The sequence below is a fragment of the Anser brachyrhynchus genome, assembly GCF_964034855.1.
Source record: "Anser brachyrhynchus genome assembly, chromosome: 1".
NCBI lineage: Eukaryota > Metazoa > Chordata > Aves > Anseriformes > Anatidae > Anser > Anser brachyrhynchus.
In genome coordinates this window covers 200,982,073-201,006,470 of record NC_137694.1, presented here as the reverse complement: position 1 = coordinate 201,006,470, position 24,398 = coordinate 200,982,073, and the positions used below count along the sequence as shown (strand labels likewise).

Below are 24,398 nucleotides of genomic sequence, written 5' to 3'. Positions count from 1 at the left end.
CTTTATGGAAAACAATGCATTTATTACAACACCTTCCACATCTCTCTCTGTACCCAAGAAGAATGCAGTTTTCACTGAAAATATTTAAATTTCTGTTTATTTTCACAAAATGTTTCTCCCATACGATAAGCCATATTATTTTGCTGCACAGGCTTAAACCCGAAACAATTTCAATGGAGTTCCTCTGGGGATAGGGGAATGGAGAATTAGGATCACTAATTGCGTTTCTAAATATATCTCATAATAGCCTAACAGGCTGTAAAGAATTCCGATATCTATTCTGTAAGAAAAAGCTGTACAAAAATAGTCTTATTGACCAAAGCCAATACCTGGCTAGTGCAGATGAATGGCAGAAATTTGCCTATAATAACGGCTCTCAGTGTCAGAGTCAAGTACGGGAAGGCTGAGCCCAGTCTCCACGTGGTCCTGTGCATTTCACCCCGGTTGACCTGGGGCTGCCTGCAGCACCCCAGAGCGCTGCGAGCTCCCATTTAGCACTCGGGAGGCTGCAAATTGTTCTTACCACAAATCACGGCACAAACAAAAAGCCAGCGGACGTTTTGTGGAAGCGTGCCCGCAAGGGAGGGCCTGGAAAGCCCTCCGAGATACCTGGCATTTCCCAGGCGCTGTGACACGAGTACAGCCTGTACCAACGGGCACTCCACGGTCAGCGTGATGCCTTCTGCTCTTTGTGTCAGCGGCAGGCAGTGGTTGCTGATGTCTTGCAGAGCCAGAACTAATCAGTTCCCAGCCCATCCACTAAGCGAGCTCAGTTTCTCACGGCAGAACCAACATCCATCAGCAGAAGTCCCTTGGCTCGCCTGAACATCGACGTCAGTTGTTTTGTTCAGATCCTCTGAACGTCACAGCCCTTTTTAGCACGTGGCCTCCTACACGATAGACGATTGCCAGAAACCATGTTAGCCAGCTTAGCACAGCTATAAAATGTCAGCTGGGTGAGATTTCGTGTCTGTAGGCAGCAGGAGCTGTTTAACCTCCCCAGCTGTACTGCTTCCCAGAGCACCTTCTTTCCCCTTCTGGCTCACAGTCCCACCCTCTTCAGCAACACTGTGTGTTTGTTTGCTTACAAACACTTCTGTAAGCAAATAAATAATACCAAAAAATGTATGCAATATGATAGAAAGAGATGCAAGAGATCATCTTGAGTGAAGAAAGGATTACACTGAGGAAAAGCACCAATATGACTATCCTGGTCAGATTTAGACTTGTTAAAAAGACAAAAATTGGATTTATCTTAATAAATCTAAGAATAATCCAGCCTTACCTATGGTTAACCATGCTATACACATGCCAAAAAGAAACAAAAATACCTAATATTCCAATTGCAACTAATATTTGTGTTATTATTCACCGTATGATGTTGAAAACCAACCCACAAAAATGAAGGGCATAAATAAGACATTCCCTCAGTAATAAACACTAACAAATGGATCCTATCAAGCATTCAGAAATTCTCACAGCACAGCAAATTTAACTTTGAGTCAGAAACTGTTGGGTTATTTTAAAGATTGTTTTTTGCTTATGTGAACATTTTTGGCAAAATTTCTATTTCAATACACTTGTACTTTAGCAGTATATTTTCCAGTAAATTGATCGAAAATGATTTGTATGTAATTTAGTATCATAAAATCAAACTCAAAAGCATCCATTTATAGTAACACAGCCTCATGCAGTTGGAAGATGGTCCTGGGGCTCACCTTTCTCGTTCTTATAGACTTTGAGTAAAGGCAATTTGCCAGCCCACCCAGTGCTTCATCATCCTCACCAGCAAAATACTTCTTTTTAACTTCGGTGTCAATCTTCCATGCTCAAATGCAAGTGTATTGCTACTTGTCATAGCAACTATTCCCTTAGTTTTTATACAATGTATAGTGAGATTTTTATATATAGAGATAGATTATATAAGTTTAGTTTATATATATATATATATATATTTCCACCTGTTCTAGTGTTCTAGTGGAAGGTGTCCCTGCCCATGGCAGGGCATTGGAATTAGATTATCTTTAAGTTTCTTCTAACCCAAACCACTCTATGATGCTATATTTTTATATATACATATATAGTATATATTTGCGTGTATATAATACATACTATATATGCGCTATATACTGTATAGTATATCTACATTACATATACTATATACTACATAATGTATACTTTGTACTACACTATATATTCCATATAGTACAGATACATCTACATATTTTCTAGCTATTTGCAGCTATCATGGCAATAAAGAAGCATAAGGCATTTGAGAGCAGCTGAAGATCCTGATAGTTATTTGCTTCTGTTTTCAGGCACCCAAGAATGTGGTTTGAGATTTAGGTTTCTGGCATGTTAAGCCCATTTGAACCTGGAATTGCTGTAGGATATGCAACAGTGAAACTCTGCACAGCACAAAAAGCAAAGGCAAATTTGTTATAGTTTATTTTTCAACTGGGCCTGGCTAGATGGGTCTACTGCTGCTGCATTCACAGGGTATCATCCCAGAGTGGACAGCCACAAGCACCTAATTACCTTGGCAAATAATCTGGTTTTAATATTTCTTTTTTTGGTTAAAACTCTTCCAATATTAGTTCTGGAAAACGGTTATCTTGCTGATTATCAGAAGATAAATGCAATGAAGATAGCTGCAATATTTCCAGATGCAAATGTGTGGTCAAGTTCACACTAAGAATGATAATGAGACTCATCTGATACATAGTGACCGTCTTTTTAATTATCGCAGTTCTCTTCTCCTCATTTATTATCCTAACAAAACTGTTTAATAAACCTCATTTTAAGACTGGAACCAATACAATTAGAAATATCAATTTCACTTTTAACTGAAGTCACCCAATTAGTAAGTGCAATTAATGGCAATTTTAAAATCAGTTCCCATTAGAATATGATGGGACATAACTCTCCCAGGATCAATAACAATTTTCTGGTTTTCAGTAACCAGTGCCTGGAATAACACAAGGCAGAGCAAGTCAATAGATAGTAAGATGGTCTGAGTACTGGAGGCTTGGAGTTTCCACAAAATATATATTTTAATGTCATAGTGGTCACTCTAAGTGTGAATACCCAAACAGTTTTTGTTTTGTGTATTATCTAGTACACAAGACCAGCACACAAACCTTGCATATTATCTAGCACACAAGACCAGACTTTCAAAATAACTTCCCTTTAGGCTCAAAATATATGTTCAGGTATTTTTGGGTGCATCTCAAGTGCAGAGGTTTTTTGAAACTTTCTGCTTATTTTCATGCCTTTCTTGCAGCTCGAAGATTTAAGTGTTGTGTCTCTGATTATGGAGCTAGTTCTGGGCTGCCAAAAACATTCAGAAAAATCTCAGCTAGCTCTCTCCAATGCAAGACTCGAGTCTAACCTGGGAAGAGCTCACCTCCAGGGCAGCTCCCAAAGCACAGCATGGGTGAGACTACACCAGTTCTGCCTTTGCCCAGCACTACTGCAGAAAGACCACACACCTCCCAACTGCCTTCCCAAGAGTAAAAACCACACACCAGTGGGCTCAGAAACAGCTCTTACGACATTACAGACACCGAAAAAGGCGTCTGTATACGTGGAAAATCAACCTCTTAGCAGGGCTGGAGGGGCACCAAATGGCATCCAGAGGAGACTGTGCCCAAGTGCACGGCAGTGTGGATGCAGATGGAGAGCTTGCCTCAAGCTGTGTGGACTTGGCCCAAGGTCAAGGCCCACACTCATCTAATCATGTAGATGTGACATCACCACTCAGTCTGGATGGCATCGAGATTTAGGTTTCAAGACTTCAGCTTTATTCACAGCCTGAGGACATCTTTGATGTGTACTCTCTAGTTAGCACTTGGAAAAAAACCCGCAGGAGCAAGATCTACAACAATTGAATCATAAAGCATGATAAAACTGCCAAGTTAAGGTTGCAGCTTCAGTTTTGGAGTTCTGCACTGTTCAACTGCTTTTATTTTCAAACATATGCCTTGTTCAGATGGTAAAGCTCTCAAGAGCAAAGAGGATTGTTTTGGTTATATTTGGAGAGAGGGCTCTAAGATCAAAAGTAGCACTACATAACATAAATAAAACATTTAGAGTAGCACCCTTTACTTTTACTGATTTAATGTATCATTTATGAATAAAGCCAAGTAGCAATCACCTCTCATTTTGTTTTTCGTGAAGTTTCCAGGGTCAGATTCTGTGCCATTGGAAAGCTCCATTCATTCCCCTGAAGTAACCGGACCTCTCCTAATGTACACCAGCTGCTGCTTTCATCCATTTGTAGAAGTACAGCAATTTGCTAGACATATCCATGGTGGATAGTACAGGTCTTTTATGAACTAGCCCATCTAGTACTATTTCTTCCTTGTGATTTCTTATTTTTAGATCAATACAGTAAGTACCATTAAGTATTCTCTAATTTTAGGCTTTTATGCCCCATTATGTTACTTTTAAATTGTCATCATGATGATATTACAGGCAACATGATGGACACATCAGGCACCAATTAAGATTTAAAAGCTAATAATGATCTAAAAATGTAGGTAATTAGAATTGCCTGAGAATAATTTTCTCAGGGCATCTCTTGACATGTGTAGCTTTTTTAACCTAGTAGTAAAGGATCTTATCCTCTGGCTCTCCTGCTCTTCATGAGTGCAGCTGAAGGTCAGAAGGATATCACAGTTTTGAAAGTCTGAGACCATTGGAAGCCCTGGATTCCTGTTTTCTCACTAAAAGTAGGACAGAGATTCCTTCTGAGTCCTGTTTGTTGTGTGTCGATTGGAAGACCCCTTATGTATCCTTATGTATCACTCCTGCACAAAACAAAAATTGGGAAGTTGCAACAGGTAGAAAAAAAGACTGAGATACACACTGAGACTTTCATCTTTTACATCTAGCAGACAAAGCCTAGGTCCTAACAGAAAATCCAGACAATGAAGACTGGACACGCATCTCTGAAAGATCTCTGATCTCAGGTTTAACTGTGCTACAAAAAGTTTGTGACGGTGTAAAGGACTTCAGTTAAGCACCTTCTGACTTCCAATGACATAAGTGAGATCTAGCTATTCGTGGTAATATTCATTTATGATATTTAGTTTCTGAACAAGTATTTTTTAAATTTATCTGCATTTTCTTTTTTTTTTTTTCCCCTTATTCTCTTTTCCAGCATTTTTAACTCATGGGAAGGTGGGGAAAGACAAGATTTTTGTTTTTCTGGCCAAAAGATCCAGTGAAATAAAGCTGCCCAGGATTTCTTAATGTTTTTCTTTCTCTTTTTTCCTTTATGTAACTTTATAATCTCTGTACTTGGAAGAGATTTGTTTCCCTTTTGCCAAGCTGTGTCGTTGTGTTGTTTTTTTTTTTCATCTATTTTCTTTGAAGTTAAAAAGTGCAAAAAAGAAAACCGAGAACTTGTAAAGTTTCATTCTATTGCCAAAAGAGGGGAAGGGAAGAAAGAAAATAGTATCCAAACTATTATAACTTCTAACATGGTCTGTTTTTAAAAGTTGAACAAATAAGTGTTTGTCTGCTTCATTTAAAAGATCAATAGAAGTGTGCCTGAGGAGAGAGAGAGCACCCTGAGCTGAAGGAATCCAGCTGAGTATTTCCGTAAGAAATGAGGCTGATACTGAGATTCTTTGCAGTATTTCTGTTTCTCTGGCTAGAATAATATAAAGATATGTCACTCTGAAAGGACTTTCCATCAGCAGAAAATAGTCTATACTGTGTTTAATTGTAGCTTCGATATTCAACCTACCAAGAAATTATTAAATACTGGCTTTGGGCATAAAACCACTATAGCTGTCAAATAAAAGAAATTTAGTTTCAAAAACTTCCTACCTGTAACTTAGGTGTTTCTCATATCTCAGTCATTCATTGTAAAGCCACCTCAGAACCTTTTCAGCCCTATAAGCTGGAATACTTCCCACAAAACAGTAAGTCATAAAGTAAGCGTTTAGGCTACTTAGGCTATTCCTGAAAACAGAAGAAGAATTCTTTCCAGAAAATAACTCCCCAGCAGGAGATTTCTAAGTGTGTGTGTATGAAGAAGACTCCCATCTGACAAGAAAATTGCTTACTTGGTGAAGAAAGACTTAAAAAATACAGGGCTTGCCTTGCTGAATGACTCTGAAAAGCTGAATGTCATATGTAATGTTTTGAAAGCCATGAAGTATGTAATTTTGTGAGACAGTGAAGCCCAGATTCTGCCCATGTATGAGAAAACAGCCTGACAGAGCCCTGGATAAGAACTATTGCCGTTACTCAGAGCTACTCTCAGCTTGCCTTGTCCCATTTCATTGCTTGTTCCCTGAGACAGCAGGGATATACAGTCTGGATTTCAGTCTGCGTTAGGCAGTGGTGTTTGAATTGCTCTATTTATCACCCATTTACAGGTCTTATCGAGCAACTGAGGAGGTAGAGAGTCTCTTCCCCTTTTATTCTTGAGTTGCCGTAGCAATAAAGCTGAATTGTCTGACTGCTAGTTCGAGATTGCCACATTTTCATACACCATCTTCTCCTTCCAGCTCCCCAAGACCACTTCCTTTAAGCCCTTCCTCATTAAGTGGTGAAGCCCCACAAAATACTAGGGGTGGATAAGAATTGTTGTGCTGAGCTATACAAATGGTAGGTGGTGCAGTAAGCATCAGGGCACATCTCGCTTTGTGGAGTGGCTGCGAAGAGTGGTAAAAGCCGCTCTGCTTACCCTCCAAAGAGCACCTCAAGACTCCTTATTCCTGTTCATTTCACTCAGAGGGACGGAGAACTTGTTTTGCCCTCGGCTTGCTTAATTAACACGACGAGATAAGACAGGGCTGGCTTAGAAGTTAAACTGCAGAGCAGGAGAAATATTTAAGGTGAAGAATGTGTAGCTGTAACTGGTTGTGAATAAGTTTTAGTCTTCTGATTGAAAGAATGTCGGAGGCTGTAACAACCACAGATAGGATTAATAATGGAAGGAAAGGAAAACTATTCTTCAGTTTTGCCAGTTACAAAAGGGATGATGCCTGATGGCTTCCCGTGCTATGAGAACCTGGACCCAGAGATCCAGGGCAGCCTTTCCCAGTTCCTGAGCTGAATTTAAATTCCTCTGCTGAATTTAGGAACTATATATATATATATACACATATATACACATATATATATACACAAATATGAAAACCATAAAAAAAATCAAGGTTCAAGAGACCTGAGTGTTTAATGTGGAAAATGTTGGGGATTTATTGTATTTATTTAAAATATATATATGAGATTTTCTTTAGTCATTGGAAGAGCAGCATCTAACCTGAATGCCTCTGCATTTCCAATTCATGCCAGAATTTCAAATCTTTGTAACAGTAACTAAAATCTAGCCATGCTACTGACTGCTGCTACCCTATAAATAATATCAAAGATCACATAAATGCCTGAATGAAGATACAGAAGGGTCTAATTAAATTAATGACTGCAATAATATATAAGGAGAAATAATTATGTTTAAAGCACCCTGTACTAAATAACAAAGGAAAGCTTTAATATATCATTCTTTTGATTTAAATAACAATCAGATGATACCCAGGAAAAACTCTTAAATGCCTTAACGCATAATTAAACTTATAACAATAGGATGGTATTCACCAATTAGCAAGAGATATTCATGTGAGAGGAACACTTCAATAGAGCCAGCAGCATTAAAAAACCATTTATATACAACAGATCAAGCCAGGCAGTGGAGCAGAGGAGAAAAACATGCCTTTTCCTGGTATAACCCTTTGGAACGTGCCACCAGCTTTCCTTCAAAGGTGATCGCCTCTCACTGCTCCAGGGGATAGTTTGTTAGAAAAACCCATTACTCTACAGCCAGCACAGCTGCCCAACGAGCACAGCCTTCTGCAGTCTCACATTAATTTTGTTAATACTTCTTGTACTAATACTTCCTCATGCAAAGTTTCACAGCAGCTGCTACCAAGAAAGTTCAGGCTTTAAAAGCTAAACCTGGATCAAAGTTGCCTGCAAAGCGTGGCTGTAAAAGTTACTACGTGTGTAATAAATTTCCCAATAAATGGTTATTTCAGCCAAAATGGAGGGGATTTTGTGACCCCAGAAGGTGAACAGCTTGTCCACGACTACAGGATATAAACATTTTTGATGTGCCTGTGCTTGATTTACAGCTGTAATATATTTGTAACAATTAATAATGTATTAACCCTTTAATAAGCCCTCAATTAAGAGAATCTGAAGCCCTAGGCAAGTTTAAAACTCAGACACTCTTGGCTGTGATAGTCACGCCAAAGGCTTGTAACATATTTTCCAGATTCCCCAAAGACTAAAATAAATCATGATTCATGGAATTTTAAAAATTCATCGTGCGCTGCAGTCCTAGAATACTTTTAGGTCAAAAAACAGTGTGTCCAAGAGACCACAGACAGGTTTTCTCACACAGACGACACTATTCATAACCCTGTCTCAACAGAGTGAATAAGCAATTCAGAGTTACCGGTGACTAGCACAACAGGTACCTTTAGAGTGCTGAAGTTACTAAACCACAAATGAACATAAAAAAAAATAAAAAGTAAAAATAATTTAAAAAATACAAATGAAGACACTAAAAGCACATAGCTCACAGTCCTGAATGTCACTGCTATTCCTGTTAATTCCCTCTGTGGCCCCTACAACAGGTGAAACACCAAAGACCTGTTACAAACAGAGGTATAACTGGACAAAGAGTTATATGCCCACCCATTTACCTCCTTGATTTCTGTAAGAAAGTTCTTTTTATTTGGGCTTTATTTCCTATGGTTTGTGTGTTTTTGAAGAAATGCAAGATAATAGAGAGGCATATTGAATCTAACTTCACAAACAGCAAACATTTTCAAAAATTGGCTTGCAAGGGAAAGCAGTCAGTGGGCTCTCTGGGAAGTGCTGATTTTGTCCACCAGGATGTTTCCGTCCTGCTTTCCATTAGAGTGTGTCAAGCAGAGACCAGTGCAGCTGATATTTTGGCTTTTTCTTTCAGTTTACAAAATAGATATATTTACAATGATGAATAGGTCCGTCTTTTTAAAAACTGTTCTTTAGCCTGGCAAGAAAATGGAGAGCACCTAATTAGCAAGGGCAAACATTTCCAAGAAGATGACACTAATGCTGAAGTCCCATTTTCAGATGGGTGTCTGACAAGACTTGAAAACACTTACACTATTTCTCTTAACAAAACCTTGGAACAAAGGCAGAAGGGCAGCTTCCACTGCAGCTCTCGCAGTGTGCCAGGTCAATTCTGGCCAAGCCACGGCTGCTGGGTGACCTGCGGGCGCTGAGCGGGAGATGGGGCTGCAAAAGTCACAGCAGCTGGTGGACCTGCCCTGATTTACAACAGATAAAGTTTTCTTCCAAAAGCTGACTTGTCTCTTAGGAAACACCTGCAAACATAGACCTAATTAAAGCATCGGCTTGCATACAGAGCAGTGATTATCTTGCAGAAAATATTCCTTCTGTGTTTCTCTGTTTATTCTCTGAAACTCTTCTCTTTCGATTTCTTCTGGGGATATTTGCCTGAAAACAACTGTAAAGCCGTCACTGAAAACTGGTTCAGTCTCAGACGTGATAAACGTTTGGCCACTTTCTATTTACAATAGCACATAGGAATTCAAAGCAAGTCATCTGTACTGAAAACAGGCAAAACTCACCTGAAATCTAAAATATTTCCCCAAGCCATTTTTTTTTCAAGAACATGGGCTTGAGCTAGAATAAATCTGGTTTCATGTACAGTGTCAGTGGTGGAGATTTCACCGCTTGTAAAAGGCACTACATTTGTGCCCCCCAGTTTGGAAAACAGGCAGGGTTCTGGTGCTTGAGCCTGAAATACATTCACGCGATATCGAGTATTTTTCTTAAAACCCATTTCATCGCTGCAAGCACTAACTTGCTTCCATTCCGTCATCAATAATGAACATAAAACCGTAGTCTCATCAAAGTTAAGACAATTCCGAGTGTGTGTAATAGAGGAGAGCTGTGGGATGCCCACCGGAGCGGACCCCGTGCTGCGGGCTCTGCTGCCATCCAGTGGAAATCAGCACAAACGCGAGGGCTCAGATCTCACCACCCTTACCCAGCCTCAGCTGTGGGACAGCGGTCCTAAGAACGGAGCCCCCGCAGTCAGCAGATGTCCATTGTGGCTGATGGTGAATCCAGCTCGCCAGAAACGCTGCACCTAAGGGCAAAGGGTGTCATCATCATAGAGAAGTTCAAGTCGGCAAGGTCGTTCCTTGCGCGTACGTACGGACACACCTAAACCCACCTACAGATTGAGATGGCCATCCTGCATCAGTCCAGGAGCAGCTGCAGGGTGATGCCCTGCCCGACGCGGAGATGTCCCGCAGCACCCAGCCCGCACACCAGAGCAGGGCTGGGGACCACGACCAGGGTCACCAACAGCCCAGGGGTGGCTGGACAAGCCCACAGGTCTCAGTCTGGCAGGAATTCAGCCTGCATTTCTCACCAACCTGAGCAAACAACACAAGTATAGGCCCATTCCAGCGATGCCTTCCCTTGAAGCTGAGCCGCTTTGCAGCAATGTGTTCGTGGGCGCTCGAACCAGCAGTACGGAGTGTTTCCCTCTGCTTCGACTCCCTCTGGGCACATGGATTTCTGCTACATCACCTTGTTAGTGCAGAGAGCAACTTCTCTGCTCGTTTGTACCATTAGCAGCACGTGGAGACCTGCCTGGCTGGTTTCTGTGTGCCACAACAGAGTTACATTCACCCCACATCTGTGAATTAGCAAATATAATGATAATAATAAAAATAATAATAATAATTCTGGTTTTTAGACTTTTGATACTATTATTTATTACATATTGCCACTACTGAAGAAGAAAACATGGTTTTAAGGACTGAAAATTGCATGAAGATCTTCTCTAGACATCAGCCAATGTGTGCAAGTAGACCAGAACAGCTTTTCTGGTTCATGCTTGCCCAGGATTCAACTCATCTGGGATTCAGTCCAAGATAAAGATACATTTCAGCAAAATACTCACACATACCATTACTGACATGCTGCATGGCAGTACTGCTATGATCATTAGACCCATCTGAGGCTCGCTTTGTAGCAAATGTTTAGCACTGAGAGAATTGAACCCTTACACCTCCGTGAAATGGGTACAAGGCACAAAAGAGTTCCAAAATTCTGCTTTTATATATTATATATATAGTTATATATATAATTACATAAATATAATTCTGCTATATATTATATAACAGCTTTTTGGGCTGCTATATCATAAATCATAAATCTTTCATAAACTGGTCAGCTTCCATCCTAAATATACTTCTCTCTGTTCCCCTTAGTTTCCATAAATTTGCTTCTCAGATAGTTAGAAACTTTCCTACCTAAATTATTTCACATTATGTGTTTTTTTTTCTTTTGTCAAGCTTGTCTTCCAGTTAAAATCATCTTCACTCAGTGAATATTGCTCCCTTCTCTCGCACATCTGTCCTGATGTACTTATACACAGTAATTTTCTTGCTAACCTTTGGTTTGTAAGGTTATAGAAGCCAAATTCTTCAGTCTTGCCACGTCTTTCTTCATTAGTAATATCAAATCAGAATGTACTTACCTTCCATTGCACGCACATAAATTATCAGATATAAAAAATGATAGTTGAAAATGAGGACCAGAGTTATTGGGGAAAAAGGAAAGCCGCCGAGAGCCCTGTAAATAGAGATGGGCATATGGCAAACTTCTCTGTTCCAAAGCTATATGGAAAAATCATAACTATAATTTAGTCTGAAACAAAATATAACAGCATTTCTGTCCAAATGGTTTTACTACATAAAATGGGAAGAAAAGCTTTGGTCTAAGTGGGAATCTTTTATTCAGTCCTAAATGAAGTGTTTCATTTGATTCTTTTTTATTATAATTCCAGTCTTTTTTTTGGTCTTGTTATCCACTTTTCATGAGCTCTTGTTTAGAAAAAAAAAGGTCTTTTTAAATGCCATTTAAAAAATCCAAAACTTTGTAGGTTTCAGATAGATAATGTCAAAACAGAGCATTTCAGCAATACACAATACTTAATAATACTTAATTCTGAAGATGTTAAAATGAAATGTTTTGGCATTTCCTCAATTTATCCTCTTTTTTTTCTTTCTTTCTTTTTTTTTTTTTTGTTTCTCCCAGTCTCAACTGTTTATCAGATTTGATGTGACCTCACCATTTGCTTAACTGAGATTTTCTATTTTGGCAAAGTTACTAATCCTCAGAAAAGAAAATGGCCTGTATCTATCTACTGGATCTGCTTCATGTTCCTCTTCATCCTGGAAAAAAAAAGGTGATTGATACAGGTCTGTGCAAAATGAGTAGTAAAATGGAGGTGGTGAACTGGGTTCAGTTATCCTCTGATTCTCCCAATATTAAAGCCAATAAATATCAAATGCAGGTAGCAGGTGGCAGGTTAAAAAAAAAAAAAAAGTTTTACTGCAAAATTCCTTTCTAGAATATTTTTGAAGGCTTACATGGGTGTGATGGATACATTTATGGAAAAGAAGCCTTAGAGGATGACTTAAAGCTTAGATATCACTGCTGGCTCAGGAAGTCCCCAAGCTGCAAACTGTTGACGACCAGAAGAATATTTTGGCAAATAATCATCATGTGCTTTCTCCACTCCCTGTGGATGTACTTCTGGAAATGTTATGAGGAAGGATACTGAGTGCCATGGACCTTTGATCTGACCAACTCATCTGCTCAGCAAGTAGTGCAAATAAACAAAATTAATGAAAGAACCAAGCCTGGCTGCTCTGCCTGTTGAGCACAGCTTCAACGGTACAAGCTCTACTAAAAACGTCACATTTGATGTCTGAAATGCTCTTTCGAGTTCCTACTGAAAAGCAAGCAGCTGCCCTTCTGAGAGGCTTTAACAGGCCAGATATTACCTATTTTATTTCCCTAGAGGTAAGCTTATGATAGCTTGTCCTATCAAGCTGTTTACTGTACCATAGTAGTCTATTTTATTTCCTTTTGTCTTGTGTAGGGATTCAGATTTGTTGAAAACACGGCATCAATAAATAAGGAAAAGGCAACACGATAAGATCTTAAAGCAAAAGAACAGACGTGGAGAGGGGAGAAAACAACATAACTTTGTTTAGACATTAGCTCAATTGCTTCAAGCCCATCAAACCCAACAGTTTATATTTCCCTTCATTCTGCAAACACTTAGCACAGCATGGGGGTGAAGCTGCTCCTCAAATGCAGCTTTCCCCACTCAATCTCAATTTCAGTGCCTCCATTACAGAATGCTCTGGCAGCATTATTCTGCCTTCTCTTTTAAGATGAGAGGAGCAATTAAACTGATTAAACTTTTTCTGAAGCCTCAGTCCTTTAGATGGGTTCTTAAACGTCACAGTGACAGCTGTTGGTCTCACGCAGCCTTGGAAAAGTACTTGAAAATCTGCTCTGTTATATATAAGCACCATGTGGGTATTGCTATGTTGGTGGATTTGAAGAGCCAATGCATGGAGCACTGCAAGAAGAGTCAGGCTAAGCAAGGGAATCTCTGTTTTTGTAACACTTATGAGAAATTCTTCATTAATTATTACTCAAAAGAATAATTATTTGTGCCACTTTCAGGAGCATATTAAGAGTCTTTCCAAATAAAAAGCTGATAACTTCGTAACAAGTGTAAAAGTGAAAGAGGTTCTCAAGCCTTGGTTCATGGACCACTTGTTAGAAGGTTGTAGAGGTAAAATGGTATAGTCAGTACCTTCTTCTGATTCCCTGCTTCATTAAAAACTGCAAATATTTTCCAAATATTCTACATATTTCCAAACAGCTGCTGATCTTGTGAGTGGAATGGTAGGGTACTTATTTGGGAGGTTTCTTGACCATGATGGTAAAGGGAGTGACAGAGTTCCCAAGAGATTACATGAACCACATGACAAAAGCAGGGTAAGGCTACAAAAGAAAGATTATGCAATGACTTGTGGCTTAAGGACTATGTTATTACAATATTAATCAGGGCACGAGGTGTCACAGAGAGAGCTGCTAAGCTCACTGAAATTTGTGGCCTCATTTATAGCTACAAACCACTTGCAAATGTGCCCAGTGAGACAGAAAACATGACGCCGAAGGACCTGGGCATCATTCTTCAACTCAGTGTGTGCTACTGCATGGAGGGAGAGAAAATGAGAAAACAAAGTCAGAATGGAGAAAAATGGAAGAGAATGATATACATCCATAAGCATGTATTCCTTAGGAAAATGCTACTGTTAAACAAACAGTGAGAGAGGGAGAGTTGTGGGGAAAGAAGAGAGGTGGCCACTGTTAGTAGGGAAGTGCCAGGGAAGGGGCAGCCAAAAGGAAGGGTGAGCTCAAGACAAAGCAGTCCACTATTATCCTGTCCAGCTGCAGTCCGTCCCTGCCTCTAGGCAATCATTCTCCTGCCACGCCAACCACCTGGGCTGGGCTTCCCCCAGTAAGGCTGGGATTTGTTTTCATGCTGAAGAAAAGGTCTAAAATAAGTTGGGTGTTGGAGGAACAACACTTCAGCCAGTCCTGGTGGTTTGTTCAGAGGTGGAGGGCTGTGCTGATATGGCTTGCAGGAGGTGTTCAGAAAGTCCTACCTGGGTCCCTTGTTTCACCAGGCCCCTTCTCTCCTCTCTGGTCCTCAGTTCTCATTCAGGAACATGCAAACAGCACTCCACCTTCCTAAGAATTTTGTGACTAAAAAAACACCTGGACATTTGGAAATGACTGAATGACACGAAACAGTATAAAAAGCAACACGGAAAATCTCAAAAGGAAACTAATGGTTTTGTTTTTAGAGCAGGTTTTTCATGTTTTACAGTAATACGGAACGGGGATCACTCACTGACAGAGGGAAAAGCAAGGTGAGGCTGCACCTGGAGTACTATCTTCAGTTCTGGGCCACCCAGTACGAGAGAGACATGGACATACTGGAAAGAGTCCAATGCGGGGCCACCAAGAAGATGAAGGGACTGGATCACCTCTCCTGTGAGGGAAGGCTGAGAGAGCTGGGATGGTTCTGCCTGGAGAAGAGGAGGCTCAGAGGGATCTCACTGATGTGTATAAATACCTGGAGGGAGGGTACAAAGAGGGCAGAGCCAGGCTCTGTTCAGTGGTGCGCAGCAATGGAACAAGAAGCAATGGGCACAAACTGGTACACAGGAGGTTCCCTCTGACCATCAGGCAGCACTTCTGTGCTCTGCGGGTGACAGAGCACGGGCACAGGTTGTTCAGGGAGGCTGTGGAAGATCGCCTTGGAGATCTTCAAAAAACACCTGGACGTGGTGCTGGGCAGCCTGCTCTGGGTGTCCTTGCTTGGCCAGATGACCTCCAGAGGTCCCTTTCAACCTCAGCCATTCTGTGATTTTGTGATACTGTATTGCTGATGTAGAAGTCCTGCAGAGAATACATGTGATAATTAAAAACTGCGTAGCAATGCAGGTGGACAAGGTCTGACTTATGATCGCGCTCTTTCTTTTCATTTTTTTAGTGCTAGTCTAGCAATTTTAATAACATTCATTTACTTCCGGCTGTGTAACACACATTAAAGAGAACTCAGATCACTAAACAACAGAGCGTTCACTCCTTAATTGATCTAAAATATGCAGTAGGTCTTCGCATGTGGTAAGATGTGAGAGAAAGCACTACAGATTTCCAACCACATGCAAAAAAACATGTTTAAAAGTAAGGAAACAGTCTTCTTAATAGCATAGAGGAGTTGGCACTGAGGACCATGGTGATCAGCAGCAGGACCTGTGATGGTCAGTACACGCACCTTCATCTGCAAGCAGCAGAGCAGGGTAGGTAAGGCTGGTGCCATAAAACCGGTCAGAACAGCCAAAGCAAGGACTGACTGCAAAGTCACCGAGGTCCTTACAGTCCTGAGTGGCTGGCAATGTAAAAAACCTGTCAAGTGAAGCACATAGAGAAAGTAGCCATTAGCAGAGGTCAGTGGTGCCTGTAAGACAGCTATATTCTCATCAGTGAAAGCACAAAGGTCATGGTTGGGTACGACGCTTTTATTTTTTAAGGTGCTACCAAATACTTCAGAGATTTTTTACATCAGTAAGCATATTGGGCGCTGAAATTACTGGTTGCTTCACTGTAGTTTTGTGCACCAGCTTTCTCACTAGTAAAAGGGTAGAGTTGATGATTCCATCTCAATTTTTCTCCTATGTATGTATATGTATACAAACAGGCACACAAACACGTGCATGCATGTGCACACACACACACACACACACACACACACCTCCCTCTGTTACTGTAACTCTTTGCCAGAGTCTCTCTCATTCAGAGTATTTCAGAGTTTCAAAAGCATCTCAGTGATGTCCTTCTGCACTTTAATTCTCCTTAAAAAAAATGTTTGCCTTTGCCATTTACCCCAGTTTGGTGGCGTCTGTAAATCTGTCAAGAGGGGACACTCCGTCACCTCCTCCAAATGCTGGTAAAGATGCTGAACTTGACAGACATCACCCTTCAAGCCAGCCATACAACCAGCTTTTTACCCATGCAGTTTTGCAGCCATCCAAACCATACTGCTGTGACTTGAAGCACGCGTTCCTGCTGTACACGCTCCTATACACCAACATCAAAAGTCTTGTGTAACAAAGGTGTGTATAGGAATTTGTGTTCTCCTAGGAGACAAAGTATATTGCGTCCTGAAAATTGTCCTTACATTAACCATAAGTAGTCTTATTAATGAGATGATTGTAAGAATGCTGCGAGACGGAAAAAACATATCCAAGTTCACACACACGCAAAAAAAAAAAAAAGGCATATAAGAGGATGATAGTCATTAACAGAGCCATTGAAAGAAAAAGATTACTGAGAAAAAAAAAAGGTAGTAAGTGATAAATCTCTGCTGCCCATCATTATTTCAGGGAAACTGGACTCTTTCCAAAAGCAGGCACTTTGTGCCTAGCTATGCAGCAATGAAAGAGCCATTTGGGGTCAGCACTAACTGTAAAATAAATGGACAGCCAAGGAGCCCCTCATTAGTCAGCTTGACTGGAGACAGAAGAATATTTGATGATCACTTTATATTCGGTCCCTGAAGGTGAGCACAATTAAGGCAAGCCAAAATGGTGATGGCTAATGGGACGCCACTGAGATTCAAACATTGTGTAGACTCCCATGGCATGTGAAATCAGAGCCAGTAACGCAATTCTGTGGCCTAATTAAAAAAAACAACGGAAATTTAATGAACACTGTGTTAGTGCAGTGAGAAACATTTATGATTTTTAAAAAAATTGCCCTAACAAGAGAAGATTGAACATTTGTGAGATTTGAAAAAAACCCAGGTGGCCAAAGGATCAGAAGGTCAAACATATTTCACTAGTGCTTTTAGTTTCCCGTAGGAATTATAAACAGAAGGATCTCTGAGAAACTTGCTGCAAGAAAAATAGCTTTAGCAGCACCTGAACTATAGCGAGCAGAGGTATTTCAATGGCATTCATTGTAGCCTGGAAGAAGAAATTGCTCACTTCTCTGGGTGAAACGTATTAACCTCCAACAGGCAATGAGTCAATAAAAATGACTTAAGACTCCTTTCTGGCCTTAAAGTCTGTGAATCTATGAATACCAGAACAACACCTGTGCGAAGCCAACTGCTTGTCATTCATACCATGAGCTTCTTTATGTTTCCTGTCATATTAAAAGGACAATGTTCTTCACTATTTTCTCACTTGCACATCTTAAAAGACTTTGTAATCATATGCCAGAGACTTTGTGAGTTGCTTCTACCCTCTGGATGACCTGTTTGGAAGCTGGGAACTTGGGATACGTGTGCAGAATCGCAGCTATGCTGCTACCGGCACCTGATAAATGTGATGACACAAATAGGCCTAGGCTTTTTTGTTTGTTTATTTTTACCAAATCATACCCTCCAAACTAGAGATTTCACATAAATCCTGAATGCAGGTCTGTAGCTCCCACAGCTCTGTCAGCAACGGCTGCAGAAGGTGAGCCCTGTTCTTACTCGCATCACAAGACACAACAAGGCAAGAGCATCTTCTAATGAAACAGTTCCTTAATCATGAAGTTTTGAGCACGTACTAACATAAAAAGCTCTTCTCGGAGGTAGGAAGCAAAATGTCAGTGCCCCTTAGTGAGGCTGTAGGAGAAGAAATGGTTTTCCAAAAGCCAAGGCAGATGGGAGGGGAGATGGGCAGAGAGAGGAGGTGGCTGAAAAGTCCTCTCTTGGTGCTCAGGCATCGCTGTCAGGGAAAGCAGCCCAGGTCTCTCCCTGACCGCAGCAAGCAGTCACATCCCTGGGGGGTCAGGGCACGAAGGGGTTCACTGCTCTGCTGTAGCCCCACTCACAGGAGTGCCACAGCTTGTGCAACAGCAAGGGCTTTCTGATTGCAACAGTCTGTCCCTTGCAATGCTGCAGTCTGCCAGCCGCTTTTCTGGGTGGCCAGTCACCTTCTTACCTGCTGGGGCAGAGCTTCATACCCCTGTATCCAAAGCGCTGCCATCCTCCTGGCTTTGCACTCCCTGTTCCGGACCACAGTCATGGCTGTTGCATCGGATTTCTTTTGAGAAGCCATTGCCAACTCTGCGTGAACCACCTTTTCTGGCATTCTTTCCCTCTTCACCCTTTGTAGGTTTTTTGTCTTGCCTGAAATGTCTGTTCCCACACGAGCTGATGTCCCTCAGTTCTTTATATCATCAGTCATGTCCAGACATACTTTTCATAAAACATCCACATGGATGGTGTTGGATAGAACAGTGAGGTAATCATTCACTTTGGTGATTTATTACTGGTGCATAGGGTGCCTAGGGGGCTTCTGTATTTAAAGTTTGTAATAATTTCCTCTGAATTTATGGCTACCAAGCCTAAAAGATCTTGATTCTTGTTGTCTCTTCTTTTTGCATTTCATCCACAAAACGTTGTATCTTTATCTCTAAGACAGATATTTCTACTTTCAAAAAAAATGGCTTCTCTGCCTCTCTCGCTTTCATCTAGCAGCCTGGAGGATACCTAGGGGATCATTACTGTCTCAGGAGTGCTACCCTTCTTCTCTGCAAACTGTTTTATTACCCAAAATCCCTTAAGCACAAGGTTTTAGAATAATTCCTTATAGCATCTTTGGGTGATGAAACATGTGGCAAAAGTCTTTCTTTATTAAGTATGCTTATAAAACTGCAGTATTTTTAATATGATCTCAAGACTCTACTGTACTTTACCAAGGCTACAGTGGGAGGCAGCATGCAGTTGTAAACAAGGCACTATACCTTGATTCAGGACTGCTGGGGTCTTTTCTGTCTGCACGTCTCCCTGTCCTGTGGTTTTGGGCAAGATACTCCTCCTCTGGGCCTCAGGTTCTTTATCAATGGTAAAGAGCGCTGATATCAGCTTCCCACTGCTGTCTGTCAGGTACAGATGCAAGGAGTATGTCATGTGGATACAGTCTTTTTTTTTTGTTAAATCCATCCTTTTGACAACCTATATGAATAAATAGGTCCTAAAATTAGATCACTGTGATGTCAGTTTATTTTATTTCATGAAATCTAGGAACTTAGTGAAAGCAGAGGAGGGAATCTGCTGGAAGATATGTGGAGTGGTATCCAGTCAGGTTCTGCTCCTGTTCTTTTATACATTTGACGTGAATGGAGCATTTCTGGTTCCCAGCTAATTACTATGAGTGTGATTTATCTCACCTGTTATATCCACACAGAAAGTAGGAATCTAATTCAGACCTCTAAGTTCCCACTATAGTTGAGAGACACAGAGACTCCTTGAAGAGCAGTTCATCCAATAGTTAGAACACTACACATGTACAATGGCATCTTTATCTGCTACTTTATCTACTAAAGATATTACATCTTTATCTACCAAGGCTGATCAGGGCAATTAATGCAATTAAGGCCTTACATCCTCAGATTAGATTTTTATAGTTGCATTTCTTTGGTTACTCATAGTCTTTCTGTGAAAAAGTAGTCTGCTAAACCCCTTCTTCTAAGTTGTTTTCAAGTGACATAATCTTGGGTAACAGCAGAAAATCTTTTCATTATTCTTTAAATACATGATTTGGCATTTTAGGCTGTTGATTTTTTCCCCCACTTCTAATACTTTGAATCTAAAGATCATCCATTTGTTTCTTGTTTTATATCTTCTGACTCCTTTATATCGATCACTTCTCATAACACAATGTCATAGGTAGGTTTTGTCACCCCATTTCCACATTTAATTTCCACTTTTTAAAGTGAAAATATTTTAAAAAATCAGTCACTGGGCTACTTTCCTCCAGACAGCGCATTCCCTTTCAGAAGTACTTACTGCTGTTTATTCTCTAACTAACCCCTTATTCACCTGAAATTTCCTCTGGTAATTTCCATCCTCTGCAATTTCCCACATGGCATGGAAGACCAGACAGATGAAATCTACGGCATTTCTTTTATCTAGAAAATCAGCTAGCAAAGAACAGTCAGGTTATTTAAAAGCGATTTACATTCTGTAAACCCGAGCTGCAATTTATCTCATTCTCCATTTTTTCATTCTCTCAGGTTTCTTTTTCCATTAAGACGTCAGTGTCCTGAGGGCACTAATAGGCCTTAATTGCCCTGATCAGCCCTGCCTGAGCCTCCACTCATCCTTTCCAGCTCCTTCAGGAACTGCCAGCCTTCCCTGTTCCCTGACAATAGGTCCTTAAATTTCTCATACTTCTGAGACCATAATAATGGGCCTGTAGTTACATAAATAACACTTTTAACCATCCTTAAATACCATCACTGAATTTTCATGCTTTCCCTGACTTGAGATATGTGTTGGAAGCACTGCTATTAGACCAATAACTTCAGGTCTTTGAGAAATCTTTAATGGAGATGACGCACTCTCCCTGATCTGAACTTGTCAATCTCTCTGATGTTTTTGTGTGCACCTCACTTCTGGTAATTTTTATTTCTATATTCTTAATCACAGAGCTGTTCTGCCTTTGCCCATATGCTCAGCAGCAGCATCTTCGCTAATGTCTGAGAAGTACAACAACCATGTTTCATCAGAAAACATCTTTCTGTAGATCCTTATTCAGTTAGGTTGTTAAGTACATGCACAGTTTAGTGTGTGGCCAGTGGGAAAATTTGCATGTTTAAGCACTTCACTATATTGGACACTTGCAGCCAATTGCCAAGCTCGCTGTCACAAGATTAGTGACTTCTGCACTTCAACTCACATCATGTAGTCTTCAAGCTTTTCAAGGAGCTGACACAGGTGTCAAGAGACACTTGCTAAGGCTAAATATTGGAGCCTGCATTTTAATACGGTACTTTATTACAGGCAAGTATTCCCCTCTAGCAGCCGTGCACCATATGGTTATCTAGTTTCACACATATTGCTAACCCCAGACTGCCTTAATGCAAATAAATCATGGCATTCTCCTAATATATTGGCGACAGCATCTGTTATCCTGCACCTGTCATTGCTGCAGCAACAGAATGATTTATGGTTCTTAACTTCAGCTCATTACCAAACAGCACATGGATAGCCACACATGACACCAACAGTTTGGGGGACAGGTGGAAGTGGCAGCGTCATAGACTTCACGCATTATTCCCTGACAATGTCAATGCTCTCTGATGGACAGTTCATCTGAGAATCTCATCTAGAAACCGGTTACTCACCAACATCTGTACGCTTCTTTGATAACTGGAGCATAGCTTAACATCTACTCATTTCACTGGTTATACGTTACATGAGCATCATCCAAAATACTTGTCTGCACTGGAGAAATGAAGGTCAGTACATGGGTTTAGAGTACAAAAGAAAATAAGTCTTCTAAATCTTTCTTGTTTTCAACTTAATTTAAAGGTGATTTTAAAATATTTGATTGTGTATATATATATTGTATATATACAGTGTGTATATATATATACTATATTGTGTGTGTGTGTGTGTGTATGTGTATGTATATATATATATATATATATATATATATATATATAGCTGAGGTGGTTTCACATTGATGGGCAGCTCAGCTCCACCATGCCACTCTCTCACTCTCCCCCCGAAAAGTACAGGGGGAGAAAAAGCAATGAAAAAAGGCTCAAGACCTGAGGAAAGGACAGGGAGATCACTCAATAATTATTGTCATGGGCAAAATAGACAGCTCAGGGAGATTATTGTAATTTATAACCTATTACAAATAAACTAGAGCAGTGAGAAAATGAAAACAAACTAAAAACACCTTCCCACCGTCCACACTCTTCTACGGACACTCTGCCCCTGCTCCCCGTGGGGTCCCTCCCACGGGATGCCGTCCTTCCCGAACTGAGCCTGGGGGGCTGCCCACAGGCTGCAGCTCTTCAGGAACTGCTCCCACACGGCTCCGTACCACGGGGTCCATCCCCCAGGAGCAAACTGCTCCAGCACGGGTCCCCCACGGGCGGCAGCTCCCCCCAGACCCCCTGCTCCTGCGTGGGCTCCTCTCCACGGGCTGCAGCTCCGGCCCGGGGCCTGCTCCTGCGGGGGCTCTCCATGGGCCGCAGCCTCCTCCAGGCCACATCCACCTGCTCCACCGGGGGCTCCTCCACGGGCTGCAGCGTGGAGATCTGCTCCGTGTGGGACCCGTGGGCTGCAGGGGGACAGCCTGCTCCACCAGGGGCCTCTCCACGGGCCGCAGGGGAACTTGTGCTGCGTGCCTGGAGCACCTCCTGCCCTCCTGCTGCACTCACCTTGGGGGCTGCAGGGCTGCTTCTCTCTCAGCTCTCACCCCTCTCTCCCAGCTGCTGTAGCACAGCGGATTTCCCCTTCCTTCAATCTGCTCTCTCAGAGGCCCACCCAGCATCGCTCATGGCTCAGCTCTGGCCAGCGGCGGGTCCCTTTTGGAGCCGTCTGGAGCTGGCTCTGCTCTGACCTGGGGCAGCTGCTGGGCTCTGCTCACAGAGGCCACCCCTGCAGCCCCCTGCTACCAAAACCTTGCAACACAAGCCAAATAAAATAGCTTAGAGAAAACAGACCTACTACTTGTGTAAGAACAAGTAAAGAAATATATTCATAAGTTGATGAATAAAAAATGACTGCAATCTTGTTTTAACAGTGCTCTTTATTAAAGACAGGATGAATTTCACCTAATCTTATCAATGTCATACACATGTATGTCTTTTGTGGCCCTATGGACAATGAAAAGCAATTCCTCATGTTTTAAAAATAGATGTCAGAGATAACTGCGTCTTAAGGAAGTGTGGAAGAACTTTTTACATTATATGCCCAAATTTAATCATGTACAAGGAGATCAATCCCAACACTTTTCACAACATTAAGGTTAGAAATTAGCAGGCTTGCTCAGATGAAATGAATAATCTGTCTGTTTTCCACATTTTTTTTTCAGACGTTCCTTGCCCTAGCTGCCATCTACCAGCTGACTGTACTGTTGTATGTTACCAAGAAACTCTTATTGATATCTGGTCATTTCACAGTGTTTAAATAGAACAGGAAATAATTTCACTTACAAACTGTTTGAACACTATGAAAATAATTCAAACAGCCTGTAATATTACCAAACACCTTGAAAACGTTTGCTTGGGAGAGTCATCTGTTTTCTCCTATTATTCCATTTCAGCTTTCAGAAATACCACACTATATGCTTGGAGGCCAGCAGAACATGGTTTCCTTCATTTGCACATAACTATAACACCTTGGACAGCAAAATGAGCTGGACCAAAAGTGCATTTCTGCATAGTCCTTCTTCTCTTTCATGACCAAATTGGAGCAATTGACTTTCTAATAATTTTATACGTCAGTACAGGCATCCAAAGGGCAGACTGTCATTGAATGTGCTATTCATTCATACCAAGACTCCACAAATGACACCTAATCTGGTCAGAAATTTTCTGTAACAAATTGTTGTTGTGGAGTCTTTCATTCACATCACTTCCATAATTGCCTGATTACGTGCCAGCTTGCCTGCTTCCACAGCAGCCCACCAAGAGATCCAAACTTCGGAGGCTTCTGCTCTTGAGCTCTGTGACTACAGAGGATTAAACATGACAGCTAAACTCACTTTCTTCAAAAAATTGCTAGCTGCCTAATTAAAGCATACACACTTGAGTATTTACCTCTCCATCAGATTCTTAGCAGCTCTGTCCTGTCCCAAATAAGAAGTCTGCTGGATCTCCAACTCCAAACCTCTCAGACTCTTTCGTAGGTCACCAAGCTGTATATTGTGAAATAGGATCCCTGGAGCGTGCCTACAATTAAGTATTGAGGAATTTTGGCTCCATGAAAATATCTTGGGTATTAGCTTTATGTCCCAGTTCTCAAAACATTTTTTTTATGGATGTAGAATTTGCTTTTTCAGCAAACTGTGTGAAATAGACACCTTGCACAAACAGTTCACTGCAGTTTTTATATTTCTTTGATGCTGTACTACAAGATTTTCAAGCTTTTTAGATTTGCAAAATTGCAGTTA

The 24,398-nt window shown here is 41.0% G+C and overlaps 1 long non-coding RNA gene across 3 annotated transcripts in view; it reads right to left on the bottom strand.

Annotated features, from left to right (window-relative positions):
* Positions 1 to 24,398, bottom strand: part of LOC308191759 — a 50,704-nt gene that overhangs the window by 2,183 nt on the left and 24,123 nt on the right. Inside the window, exons 8-14 of one of the 3 annotated variants that reach the window (XR_013948257.1) lie at positions 24,046 to 24,177; positions 21,613 to 21,712; positions 19,228 to 19,438; positions 10,476 to 15,384; positions 10,082 to 10,183; positions 4,157 to 9,392; positions 330 to 890 (exon numbers count right to left, since the gene is read on the bottom strand). This is a non-coding gene — a long non-coding RNA (uncharacterized lncRNA). Of the gene's footprint in view, positions 1 to 329; positions 891 to 4,156; positions 9,393 to 10,081; positions 15,385 to 19,227; positions 19,439 to 21,612; positions 21,713 to 24,045; positions 24,178 to 24,398 lie in introns of all 3 variants that reach the window. The other 2 variants (XR_013948259.1, XR_013948258.1) reach the window with 2 other exon arrangements.